The 9797-nt window shown below is 42.0% G+C and overlaps 1 long non-coding RNA gene across 1 annotated transcript in view; it reads left to right on the plus strand.

Moving 5' to 3' along the window:
- The window catches only part of LOC121671145, a 46744-nt gene extending 40601 nt beyond the window's left edge, over positions 1-6143 (plus strand). Inside the window, exon 16 of the long non-coding RNA XR_006018403.1 lies at positions 1521-6143. This is a non-coding gene — a long non-coding RNA (uncharacterized LOC121671145). The remainder of the gene's footprint in view (positions 1-1520) is intronic.
- The last annotated feature ends 3654 nt before the right edge of the window (positions 6144-9797 follow it).

Consider the following 9797-nt stretch of genomic DNA (forward strand, 5'->3'; position numbering starts at 1 on the left):
TCTGTTCATTTGGAAGGAATCGTGTTTGATTTAGTTATTTCACATGGTAATGTATGTCACTTGATAATTTTCCTTAGCTCTCACAGATTACATATTGCTTTGCATTTACGTTTGATTCACTGGCACACATCAACATTCAGGAGTTGGTGGATTAAATATAAATGGAGTGTGCCTGCTTGCCAGCCCAGTTCCAGGGAATTAATGGCTAAATGTGAATCACAGCACCCTGGGAAGGGTACAAAATCTGTGCAAGACTGAGAAGCAGAAATGTGCACTGCATGTGGTGTTCTCACAGCTTTCCCTGCAGGTCACCAAGCTTTTCAGGTATGCTGGGACAAATATTCAGCCAAATTTTCCCGAGCTCATGAGCAGATTTGTGTGCCTGCACTGCAGACCAGAAGCAGCTGTGTATAATTCCACCATGCCTGAATAAAATGCAAGCATCTAGTGGTACAACAGTGTCAGCATGAGCTTCATCTCTGACAGAAAACCCATCTGGGTGCCAAAAAAATCTTTGGCTAAATAACCTAGAGGGAAACCAGGGCCTTCTGCCTGCTCTGCTCTCAGGAGATGCTTTAGTTTAAAACAGACTTCTGTCTGCAGGTACCCTCCCAGGGGAAGCAGTCAGAGTACATTAAACTTGTGCTTAGGTGTTTTTAGCCCACAGGCAGGGATTCAGCAGGAATTAATTGGCTTTGGTGAGCTGCAGCCACGGAGGATCAAAGCTTGTTGATGGTAAAGTATTAATGCAGCACTTGTACCTTTAGTTGTTCCCCGTTAGTGCAGCAGCAGTGTGGGTTTATAAGGAGCTAATCCCTTGTAGGAAATAAATGTGATGCCTTATTGCCAGCATTTGAAATGGTAGGGGATGGATGAATATTTGCTGGAGCAGGAAAACAGGTGCACTACATGATATTTAGGGTATTTTCCCTTGGGGGAAAAAGAAAAGAAAAAAAGAGTTCTACTGAATATCGGTGAGTAGAAAAAATAAAAGGCAAAAAGAGAAGAACATTCTCCAGGCAGGACTGCTGGCATCCCGTGCATGGCTGCTGACAGCAGATCCAGCATTTCCCACATTCCCATGGGCTGCAGAACCATCTCCACGGATGGGGTCACTGAGCTCTACCTGCCCTTTAACATCAGGGAAAATCCATGTTCACATCCTGCTGGATTCAGCAGTGCCAGAGACCGTGCTCAGCCTGCAGAGCCCTTGAATTCTAGGATCTACTTCATGCTCTTAGAGCACTGTGGTTTTTCCTTCCCCAGAGCACTGTGTTTTGGGTTTCCTCCCCCAAAAAATTGTTCCTGGGGTTATTGTGACTTGAGTTATCACTCAGATCCCCCAGCTTAGGGACAGCTGGCAGGGCAGTGACTCTCTTTGGGGTTTTCCCCTTCACACCCCTCTTCTCCTTTTTTTGTTAATCCCTTCAGTGTTGGCTGACATCTCTGTGTTGGTTAACATCTCTGCTTCACAATTCATTCTCTTTCCTTCTATTTTTCTATTTTTTTTCTAATTTCAGATAAGGCAGCGCTGGCATTCCTGGCTGAGGTTTGTGATCCTTGGGTGTTTATGGGACATAAATTTCCAAATTCCAAGCCCTGTGATGATTGACTCCAACCTCTGTAGAAGCATCACTGGAAGTTGTTAAGGGCTACTCTTTTACAGCTTTGGAAGGATTTTATCAGACACACAGAACACTAATGTTAGCCCTGCAAAAGGTGATCTGAATGTACAGGAACTTCAGCTTCGCCCTTTGCTTCAGTGAAATTAGAGGTTTTTGGCAAAAAAGTCTGTTTTTCTGACATGCTTTTGCCTCAATTGCAAACCTGCTTCAGTTAATCCATTTTACTCACACTGAATTTTGCCATCTGAAATGTTGTTAGAAGAAAAGAAGATGATCAACAGCAAGTCTCTCCTGCTACAATCGAGTCCTGTCCACTTTGCCTGGCAGAAAGGCACCATTTTTAAACAGTTCAGCAATTCAGAACACTTTTTGCACAATCGGGATGGGATAAAAGGGAAATGAGTGGCTCAGACCTGGTCCACAGCTGTGAAAATCATTGACAAAACTCCAGGTATTATGTAAAGATTTAGATTCACTCCACCAGTGAGCAAGAAATTCATCCCACAAATGTTTTGTTGATCTTGTGCCACACTTTGGGACTGCAGGTCTGTGCAGCATCAAACCAGCTAAGGTTGATGATAACTTGATATTTCCATCCTGCTTCCCAGAATGCTTGCAGTTAACAGCTTTTTTCCTTCTTTTTTTTGATGAAGCCATTTTCAGGCAGGGTCAAACCAGAGGAATATGGATATAAATGGGCTCTTTAATTGCAAACAACTCCACAGCTTTTGCATAAAGCACCTTGGAGTGTTTGACTGCATTATTTGCAAGTATGAGACAAATGGCTGAGCACTTAAAGTGTCACTCCCAAAGCCACCAGTGACAAAGGAAGTGACTTAGAGCATGAACTGCCTGCGTGGGAGCACCAGCCACACTCCCCTTTGCCCCAGGGGACAGCTGCCCCTCTGCCCCCAGGGCACTGTGCAGACAGAAGCTTTCGTCTGAGAAATTACTGTTGCCTGCCTGACGAGCTCTGAATTCCAGAGGTATCACAAACCAGAGTCAGCTTCGTGGGAAACCTTCTCATCTCCTGCCCAGGTTGTCTCCTGCCACCTCGTTGCATTTGCTGTTGGCAGATCAAAAGGAGTTCAGGGCTTTCAAAGCTAAATTAGCTCTCCAGCACGAGGGTGATACCCAGAGAGCACAGCCAGAGGGTGCAGAGGTTTCCCATCTCCCGAAAGCGCCAGGAAGGTCAGTCCTCTTCAAAGAGACTGGAATAGCTGAGGAGGGGAGGAGGGCAAGGAGACCCTCAGGGTATGTCTGTCCTGCAGAGCAGAGGGTCAATGTCCCCATCCATGCACGTCACCTCTTTCTGACCCGGTGCTGATGCACAGGAATTCTAGGAAAATCCATGGCTCTTCTTTTTTTTTAAATAGATTGCCTAGAAAGCAGACTTATGGAAGATCTCAAGGATAAATGCAGGCTGTGTGTTTAACTAGAACACAGAATCCATCCTCTTCCTCTTCCTCTTCCTCCTCTTTCTCTTCCTCTCCCTTTTGTTTTATTGTTGTTACTACCTTAGCTTGGATTCTTGCACTCATCCTTTTTTTCCTTTTTGCTGCTGTTTCTTGTGTTTTTCAAGGGTAGATTCTATTTCATTCTCATCCTTCTTATTTTCAGGTTACTGAAATGAAAAAAATGTTCCAGTCTTCAACAAAAGTCTTGCAAATTTGCTGGATATATTCACTTTCAAAAGTTTTCTAGGAATACCTACTCACTGTTTGCCATCCTGTGCACTTGGTTGTGGTTCAAAGATGTCAAAATCGGGCTTTTTCTGAGGGAGTTCAAAAATTGTCCCGGTCTTGAAACTTGGTTCAGGCATTTCCTTCTACCAGGAATAATTAGGGAAAAAAAAGGTGAAACAAACATGAGGTTACACAGGGCCAACATTATAACCAAATAAGTCTTTCTTGTCGCTTTTTTAACAATTGCCCTTCTGCTTATTTGTCACAGCATCACATCAATCCCCGAGGCTTCTGCCAAGAACCCAGGCTCTTATTTAAGTTTAATATATGTTATCATTTGAGGTTGGCTGAGAGTTATTCTTACATAATTATAAGGCAAATAACTCTTATTTCGACTTTTTTATCATTATTTAGAGATGCCCCAGGCCCTGTAGCACGTCCTTGTGAAAATGTGGCAGCCACAAAAGCAATGACTGAAATGAGTGTACTTTGCATAATGCCAGCAGTCAAACCCCTTAAAAGCTCAATAATACAAAACATTAATGGCTGGACTTTTTCAGACATCCCAGCTCCTTTAGCAGCTGTAATATTATTAGTTTCTTCTGTTCACAGCAAATTTGATATGCAAAATTTGGGGTAAGAGACAGATTTAGAGAATATGAAAAAGACCTGGAAAAGATTATTCACAACAGCAATTAGGGGTGGCTGAAACTTGGGGCATTTTTGTGCTTTGTAAACAGAATATTTTGGGTTTTTTTTCTAGAAGTTAATTCAGGCCAAGCACTTTATTTGGGGGTTGTTGTGTGGGTGGAATCACGTCGGTGGCAGGTGGGTGGTGGCAGTGCCTGCCCCAGCTGGCTGCTCACAGCCAGAGGAGTCTTCCTGATATTCCAGGCAGTGGGAATCTGTGTTGTGTAAAGGGTTTATGACTGGCAGCTTTGAGAAGCAGTGGAGCACAGAGTGGTTCAGCATGGCAGGACCTGATTTGCACCATGGATCCAGCTGGCCTTGGATCATTAAATCATTCCCTGCCTGCTCTGGCCATGGTGTTTTCCTGCCCTTACTTTGGCAAAAAACCCCTTGGTTTCCATCAGGCTCCATTTTGTTGATGTTTTGGGTTTCCTAACTCAGCTCCAGTCGGTTAAACTTGGGCTGTTGGGCTGCTGAGAGCACATTGGTCTGCAAAACTGTTAATGGCAACCTCTGTGAACACCCCTGCTTTACTTACAGAACTGTGGCTGCTTTGAAAGTTTTCTTAATTAAATCTCCAAAAATTCCTGAAATGCCTTCATGGGATGTTCTTTTACCGTAAAGCAAACACCTGAGCCCCTTGGCAGCAAGTGAGTCTTGAATCAGGGATGGAATAGAATCTTTTCCGTTTCTCAGTCCTGCACTATATTTATTAAATCTCCTCCTGAGATGTAACAGAGATTGAGGGCTGGGTTCTCACTTGACGTAAAACCCAGCCATGCTCAGAGGCAATTAGGGAGGCTGAAGTCAGAATGACTTGCAGGATCAGGTTCCTACTCCTTTCTTAAAATTCTCTGTTGCATTTTATATGGACTGACTGGCTAAACTCAGTGCTGCTTAATTTAAAAATGGGGACTTGTAACCCTGAGCTTTCTTTTTTTGCCTCCTTTTATTTTGAAACCAATTGAAGGAGCGGGGTAAGTGTATAATGGTGTGATAAATCACTCAATTTACATTTGGCAGAATAAAATTAGCATTGCCATTACTTCATAATAGGGCATGGCTATGACTATGGAATTGATTTCAGAGTCAGGCTGATCCATTACAATTTTGTTAATATTGAATTTTAAATAGGATGATGAATTGCTAATCAATGCAGTTAAAGAAACAACTTGGGGGAAAAAGCCCTACTGTTTACTTTATAAATTGTGTGTCACTTACTGTGTCATTTCCCTGGGCTTCCATATTAGGAACTCCATATTTGTAACGTTCCAGCTACATCATGGTCATTTGTGCAATTCAGGGAACAGCCTTCGTTGGACTAAGTGAGAAATTTTCACTCATTTAAATTCACTATAAACTTCCACCATTTTTGGTACACTAAGGGCTTGCTCTGAAAAGATGGCCCAGCACTGTTGTGCTGTTTCATAACCTAAATGAACTATTCTAAAAACAAATGGAAGGAAACTTTGTCCATTTCCTTCTTTGTGCAAAATACCATTTGTTTCTCTCAGCTGTGCATAGTTCTTGCTCCAACGTATACATGGAGTTTAGATTTATGAGTTTATCCAAAACCTGAATCTTCTTCCTAGGATAAAATGAGGCAAAGATCCTGGTAATGTTTATGAAGGTCAAAGCCACACTTTTTTTTTCTTCATGCAAATATAGATAATCTAGTTTGGGTTAAAAAAAATTGCAGATATCTGTAAATCTCACAAATTTTGGCAGTTGTGCTTAACTGTAAGGGAATTAATTTTATCCCAAGACACTTTCTTTCTTCTGGACACATCTTTTGGCTGTGGGGATTTTTTTTCTGTTGAACTGAGACAGATACCAAGACAGGCAGATACATTGCTGTATATTCCCCTTTTCCTGGTGTCTAACAGAGAGCCATCCAGTCCCTTTAATGAGAACTCAGAGCAGTAGATCAACTGGCCTTTAAACCTCAAAAGATGACCAGGCAACACTTTTAAAGGGATAAATTATTTTTTTCTGTCAGGAAGGTGTGGACCAGTGCTTGGGGAGCAGTGTACGAAATAACTCATCCTTGGCACACAGAATGTCAGGATCAATAGATACAACATCTTCTGTGACTGGAAACTGTAAACAGAGAAATAAATACTCCTTGTGCAGTTTGAATTTATTCATTTGTCATTGTTTCTACTTTTCCCCCACCACCTGTAGAAGTGCAAAACCTCCGCGTAACTAATTAAATCAGGGCTGCGCTAACAAATCTCTCCCTTTGGGTTGCTCTCCAGTAGAGGCTGCTTCCTTATTAAAAAAAGCACTAAATTACTGCAGGAAAGCCAAGCATAAATTTCAACAAGATGAAAGCATGGGAATATCAGGAGAGATATTTCTTTAAGATTTGATTTAGAGCTACAGAAATTCTGCTGTCCCCGCCTGTCCAAGTCACACCTGGTGCTACGCGTGTCACATCCTGTGCTTCTCACTACAGAAGTGACTTTCAGCATCATAGGGATTAGTTTATTGAGAGAGTTCTTTAGCAGCAGATTCAGGAATTCAGCCTGGGATTTTGGGTCATTCTAAATCTACAAAGACTTCCCAATGAAACTCTTCGATGCACCTTTGTCATCCAGGGTAAGAGATTCGTGGGGTTTTGCTGTTTTCTCACAATGTTCAGTCTGTGCTCTCTGCTCAGGCTTTAATTAGCACATGTTTTTGTGCTAGGTAGTGACAGGACAGGGGTAAATGGCTTTACAGTGAAAGCGAGGCACAGGAACAGAAATCTTGTGGATGTCCCATCCCTGGAAGTGCCCAAGGCCTGGTTGGACGAGGCTTGGATCAAGCTGGGATAGTGGAAGGTGTCCCTGCCTGTAACAGGGGAGTTGGAACTATGTGGCCTTTGAAGACCCTTCCAACCCAAGGCATCCTATGATTCTATAATTCTGTATTTGGCAAAGAAAGGATGAATGTATTTGGTCTTGCTCTTCCCAGAAATTGGTAGCTTTGCCTTTTTCTGACTCTTTTTTCCTGCAGTTGCAATCTGCACACCGAGGACTGGCAGCTCTCTAACATCATGCCATGGACAAATCGGCTGAAGATACACCCAAAAAAGTGCATTTTAAGCTCCTTTTTGCTGTGCAACTTGGAGTGGGAGATCTGCTGAGGAAAGGGAATTTATTAACCTTTCTTCTCGAGGTGCAGATCTGCAGGATGAGCCTGTTTTTAGTGATATTGAGAGTCCTGCATTGTTGGTGCTGCACCTGAAGTGAAAAAGGATACAGGAAATGGAGATATGGGTAGGATAATGATTTCCAGCCTTCTTCTGAGAAAGATATTTTAGGAATGTTTCCTTGTAAAGTACAGATTGTGTATCTAGAAAACGCACCATTCACTTTTGTTAAATATACCCTCTGAGAAACGGATGCCTACACAAAGGGAGCAGAGGCTTATGGACACTTTTTATTCCGGTTTGAGGAAATAATTCTTTCATTTGCTAAGTATTTTTTGCCATAGTAAAGATGTCCAGCACTACTGAACTGCAGTGAATTATACCTGGAATTTTATAAACTGTTGTCAAACGAGAAGCTGAGTACATGTTGTAGCACTCAATATTTTTCCCATTGATTGCAGCAGTATTTCAGATGAGTCCCCAGGGAAATAGAGCAACATCCTTTTGTTCAGAAAGTCATCAAAACCAGGCAGTTTATGATCTTTATCAGCAAAACTATTTGCATTTCTTTTGCTCCAGCCTCAGAGAGAGGAAAGGGGGACAGAGAAGGAAACAGAAGAAGAGTGGAGCTGTTTGGCAGAGGTTCTAAAGCAGAGCCTGAAGTGTATTTATGGTTATAATTTTGCACAGATCACTTGGTGCTCTAGCACCGTGCTACCGATCACAACATAAATCACACTTTAATTTTAACCTTTGCAATTCATCAATAGTTTCAATATCAAATATAATTCAGTGCTGACACTATTGGTTTACAGGTAAGTGGAATAAGAATGGAGGAGACTTAGTAATGGATTAGTTGGCCTGTCAGCAGAGGCAGAAAGATTCATGTTGTCTTCTCTATGTTTCTATCACATGCACAAAGCCATAAATAATGGCAACAGCTAATCAGACACAAGAAAGATATATGCTGTCATTGAAAATCAGTTATTTCTACCATCTGAGCTCCAAAAATTTAACCACTGAAAAGGAATCCATTTAATAAAACATCATCTTGCTGCTTGTTTTGCAAGCCATATATATTTAAAGAATTTTTCTTGTAAAGATTTAAAAGAATTATTTCCTTTGGTCGTGGTGTAGCAGTTCTGTGTATGAATAAGTGCTTATACAACTCCAGGAAAAAAATGTTGGCCAAACAATTATTTTGCTTTTCACTGAACATGTTAAGACTGAGATTTGGCTTTTTTTTTGATAAATGTAAAAATCTGAGATTTCTGTGAGGTTTCTTTGTCTAAACCCCGATACTGGAATTTGGAAAAATGTCTGACCTCGAAGAGTTCCAAGTTTGCAACATCTCCCTGAATACCTTCCTCCACTCTTAACTCAGGAATTCAGTGGGATGACCAGGGACTAAATCTGCTTTGTGGTGGTGATGGAACATGGCCCTGATGAAACTCTGCCTTTGTAGATATTAAGAATGTGTGTGGATGTGACCACAGGTAACCTGAGAGCCAGCCCTGCTCTAAGGGACAGAGTGGATCAGATGACCTGCAGAGGTCTCTTCCTGACTAAATTATTCCATGGGGTGACCCGTGGTGAAAAGTTTCATATTATCTCCTACTATTTCCTCTCCATTTATCCTAAACCTGTGGGGTTTTTAATCACATCCAAAGGAAGCACAAATGCCCTCGAAGGCTGTGCAGGGGATGAAAAGTCCTAAATACTCAGAGTTTAATTCTTCCTTGTCCTTATTCATTCTGCTGAATGAATTATTTCCATCATACTAAATTTCTACGTAAAACTCCTCATTCAGTGCTCATAATAACCTCCTTGGTGCTGCATTTTATCCCCAGAGTATTGACACGTGCATTCTGTTAAGTTTATGGTTTGTGGTGTAAGGTCAATATGCTGGAATGGAAAGCACTGTGACAAATGGCTCTGCTCTAACGTGTCTGTGAGGGAGCCTCCTTCCCTGTCCTTCCTCTTCCCAGGGCTTCCTGGGGACGTGCTGGAACTTCAGCAGCACAGACACCCATCCCTCCAAGGGATTCAGGCATTTAAGAGAAATGGTTGGAAATCTGCTGGTGCTGAGTGTGGGACCCCCGTCTGCACTGATGAGGTTACAGAGCTTTAGCACTTAGAACTTCCCTCTGCTCAAAGGGGTGTAAACACTCCAGATGTTTCTGTTTCACGTAGGGTCACCTCCAGGGAACTGCTGAGAAAAATTGTACTTTGTAGAGTGTCCTAACCTCGGTGAGAAGTTTGGGCTGGTGGGTTCTTCTGAGGGAGAAGTTGATGTGTTGGGTTTGGGGGGGTTTGTATTATATTTCAATATAGATTTAATTGATGGACCAGGACTGCTGTAAAAAATGTTACCTTTTAGGAAAATCAGTCTCCTGAAGGTGTTTAGATGTGTATGGAGTACATTATAACTCTAAGGGTGTCTACTGGCTGAAGAAAGTGAAAGGAATCCTTTATGAACCTCCTATGCTTGTAGGACATCACATGCAATTTATCATATATTGTGTATTTTCATTTAATCAAAATATTGCTCCTTCCTTCCTTCCTTCCTTCCTTCCGAATTCCTTCCGAATTCCTTCCTTCCGAATTCCTTCCTTCCTTCCTTCCTTCCTTCCTTCCTTCCTTCCTTCCTTCCTTCCTTCC

This window comes from Corvus kubaryi, unplaced genomic scaffold (genome assembly GCF_017639235.1).
Source record: "Corvus kubaryi isolate FWS band 111438036 unplaced genomic scaffold, C.kubaryi_AGA036_p1.0 37397, whole genome shotgun sequence".
Classification (NCBI taxonomy): Eukaryota; Metazoa; Chordata; class Aves; order Passeriformes; family Corvidae; genus Corvus; species Corvus kubaryi.